The sequence below is a fragment of the Lactuca saligna genome, chromosome 2 (assembly GCF_052625555.1).
Source record: "Lactuca saligna cultivar CGN05327 chromosome 2, ASM5262555v1, whole genome shotgun sequence".
NCBI lineage: Eukaryota > Viridiplantae > Streptophyta > Magnoliopsida > Asterales > Asteraceae > Lactuca > Lactuca saligna.
Genome location: NC_136418.1, coordinates 71668930 through 71673320, shown reverse-complemented (window position 1 = coordinate 71673320; position 4391 = coordinate 71668930).

Here is a 4391-nt window from a genome sequence, read left to right as displayed (position 1 = left end):
CGGGGTTTGATTACTCGCGATGTTCCTATGTAAAATGAAATAATGTCCATATATATACAATTAGGGATACATTCACTAATCATATGGAACATTACACTCCAATGAGGTTAAACACCTCAAAACGAGCGTTTGGAGTGACCCGGGTGACATCTTCGGACGTGTAATGGCACTAGGGACTTGGGACTTGAGTTTACTCTCCAAGAGTAAACATTTTAAGGAGATTACGACTATTGAACACACACATACATGAGTTTACGGCCGTAAACTCATGTGGGTGTGGTTTTGATGGTTTAAGGGCTCAAATGGACATGGGGATAGCTAGAATGGATTATCTAAAATGCCTTGGAACACTTGGAATGAATTTACATCATTTAAAACATGAGTTTACGGCCACACTCATAGAGTTTACGGCCGTAAACTCACCCATGGCTAAGAATGGTTAATTTGAACTATATAGGACAATCACATGTGATTCTAACTAATTTTCTAAGCATTGTTATGAATTTAGGTTACCATTTTACAAACTTTTAGGATTTTACGGCCTAGGAGGAGTTCTTTGGCCGTAAACTCACTTATGTAGGGTATATGTTGTGTTTAAGGTCTCCAAATCATTTTTAGATGAATCTAGGATTTACCACAAGGCCATTGGTTGAGTTTGAAAGCATTTTGACATGTTTTAAGGCACTAAATCACCATTTAAGAGGAGTTTACGGCCCAAGAGTATGTCTTGGCCGTAAACTCACTTTTATTACCCAAAAATCATGTTTAAAGTGTTCCAAGTCTAGATTAGCAAGCCTAAATGTCATATCTAAGTCCCAACTATGATTTGGAAGGGTTAATTGGCTCAAAAACCCTTGGAATATGAATTTACGGCCCAAGAATGTGTCTTGGCTGTAAAATCACTTTTGTCCCTCAAAATCAATGTTTTACATGTTATAAGTCCTTTCCATTAAGCCATTAAGTCATATCTAATGTCCAACCATGCTAAGGAAGGGTTTTTAGGGCTTAAAAACCCCCATTTCTTGGAGTTTACGACCCAAGCTAGTTCCTTGGCCGAAAACTCATGCTCTTGGTCCTAAAACACAATTTAAACACAAATTTAAAGGCTAAAGAGGTTGAATAACAAGTTAGGGGTGTTACCTCTTTGATTTCAAGCCTTAAATCTTTGTTTTGGACCTTGACTTTAGGTTGAGGAGAGAGGTTGTGTGTGTTAGTTGAGAAATTGACCAAAGGCTTCAAATGGAGTCTTAAACACGTTTATATAGTGTTTAAGTTTTGGACACGGTGGAATTCTACCCGATACCGGTGTTAGACGAGGCTTTTGATCGTACCCGATTGAGTTACCGTAACCCGATACGGTAATTTCTAGAAATATTCCGATCACTAAAGTTGGGTGTTAAAATGATTTCTAAATGTATTAAGACACCCATTAAGTCATTTTAAATGTGTACTAATTAATGACTTAATTATACAGAACATCGGAAATCGAATTTGGAATGACGATTGGTTGCGCGAATTGTACTACGAAAGAGTTACAATAAATGATACGAAATTTCCGGGTTGTTACATTATCCCCCCGTTAGAGGGAATTTCGTCCCGAAATTCAAGTTTAGAACATAAGACAAGATACAAATCACGGATCAGAAAAGAGTTGTGGATACTTCTGTTTCATTGAATCTTCCCGTTCCCAAGTGAATTCCGGTCCCCGCTTGGCATTCCAGCGAACCTTCACTAACGGGATGCGACTTTGTTTTATACGTTTGACTTCTCGATCCATGATTTCGATCAGTTCTTCCACAAAGTTGAGGTTTTCATTGATCTCGATCTCGTCTAAGGGAATTGTTAGGGTCTCATCGGATAGGCACTTTTTGAGATTTGAAACATGGAAGACGGGATGAATGTTACTGAGTTCGTGAGGTAAATGAAGTTTATAGGCAACTGGACCGATCCTGGAGAGGATCTCAAAGGGTCCAATGTGTTGGGTTATGAGCATTCTAACACTCCTAAGTGTACATGAAACCCTAAATACCTTGGATCTATGTTTTCTCTATTATACATGCAAATATGAATATCCAAGGTATTATCCTAAACTAGCATACAAAACTATCAATATAACAAGATAGAATACATACCTCTTTGATGGTGCTTGTCTTCATGAAGCTTGAGTGCCTAGTGCCCCAAGTGTGACACCTCAAATGGTTCACAATCATCAAAACACTTAGAATAACTTAGAGAGAATTCTACACTTCATGAAAATCGGCTGGCCCTTTCTTACTCTCACTAGTGGCCGATTTTTCCTCAAGAATAAGATGCTTATATAGTTATACAATTAGGGTAAACCCTAATTGTCATGACTTTCCATTTCCTTGGATCCATGGGTTCAAATACACCATGCAGCATCCATGGAGCATCATATGGGTTTTGGCCCAACTAGATAATCCATGGAGCATTAGCCCACTATACAAGTATGGATGATTTACACAATCAACGCATATATTTAATGTTGGATAAGGTGTCTAAGTCCATAACTATTTCTGGTATGTACTTGACCCGACCCGGCATGGTCCATTTGGGTTGCATGGCATCATGCAATTGGATAGACTAAATGAGAGAAATAACACTTGGAGATTATTAATATATTATAAGTTCTAGTATATTAATAATATTATTTGATTAGCTTGATCAAGAATTAATTTAGAATTAATTATGTGATCAAAAGATAACTAATTAAATATATGGGTTGATTATGTAAATCATCCATATCTTGTATAGTGGGCTAAAAGGGTCCATGGACTATCAAGTTGGGTTCCACCCATAGGATGCTCCATGGATGCTCCATGGGAGTTACAAACCCATGGGTCATGGAAATGAAGAGTCATGACACATTAGAGTTTAACCCTAGATGTGTCAACACTATATAAGTAACATGTTCTCCACCTAAAATCGGCTACACTAAGAAATAAGAGGGCTTGGCCGATTTTGAAGAAGTGTGTGTTCTCTCATAAGTTCTTCCAAGAGCATTTGGTGTTGTGTGAAGCTTTTGAGGCATCACACTTGGGGTGCTAGGCTCACAAGGTTTCAAGGAACACAAACAACAACAAGGTAAGTTATTCTATCTATACTTTAAGTTAAAATTGTTCCCCATGTATGTTAGATAGGAATATAACCTTGGAATTCAACTTTTCATGATAATTAGACAAACATAGATCCAAGGTTATTAGGGTTGCATGTACACTTAGGAAGTGTTAGAATGCTCAAAACCCAACAGTGGTATCAGAGCCTAGGCTTGTTTGCTCTTATTTGTGCTTAAAAGTTGAAAAAAGAATCGAAAATCTTGTTGTCTGCGAATGGACTCGTCGAGTCTATAGGGGGGACTCGTCGAGTTCATGAGTATCTTCAACCAACTCGGCGAGTGAGTTCATGCACTCGGCGAGTAGGGTCGACTGAGTGCAGAATTTCGATTTAGTTGCTGGAAATGAATTAGAAACATTACCCTAAACTGTTTTGGTAATTGAAAACTTGTTTTTGTTGGTGTAATGTCTTTGCTAATTCATTTACGACAACTAGTTATCAAAATTACAAAGTTTTAAATGTAATTTTTGATTGTGTTCATATTCATGTTCTTGTTCTTATGATGTTTTAGATGATCATAGGAATTATTTGTAACCTATGTGGTAGATTAATTGTTGACCATAATGTGTTTTAATGGAGTCCATAACTTATCCTTAAGTTATGGAAAACCAAGAGTCACACTTGAATTAAAACCATTAAAAACACAAGAGTTAGAAAAATGAAGAGTCTTCATTTTATTACTCTATTAAACTCATAAGTTACAAGAAATGGAAAGTTTTGAAAGTTACAAAACTTGCCCTCAAGTTTTGGAACAAGTAAAGTTAAGTTAAAACTTAAAGTTCCAACCCCTAGAATTTTAAAAGTTAAAATTCAACCCTTATACTTATATTATGATGATTTAATAATTATATATATATATATATATATATATATATATATATATATATATATATGTATAAGAATAAATTCTTCTTACCGCTAGTACGCCTCATTCACGAAGCCGGTCTATAAGGTGGGTATAAGGTTGTTGCCTATAAAATGGTGACTTAATGGGTGTATATTCTCACCCACCGCTTGCTTGACTGGTGGAGGGTCGTTAGCCGAACGGGTAAGACAAGGACTTATAAATTCTCATACAAGAATTTCCTTGTACTTTGCTTGTGTTCCCCCCTGAAAACAGTGAAAACAGTGAAAAAGGGTAGGGGTATGAACTCACCGGACTCGGAAACGTGTCGGTTTTGAATGCTAGACGTTGGTTCGGGGTTTGATTACTCGCGATGTTCCTATGTAAAATGAAATAATGTCCATATAGATACAAT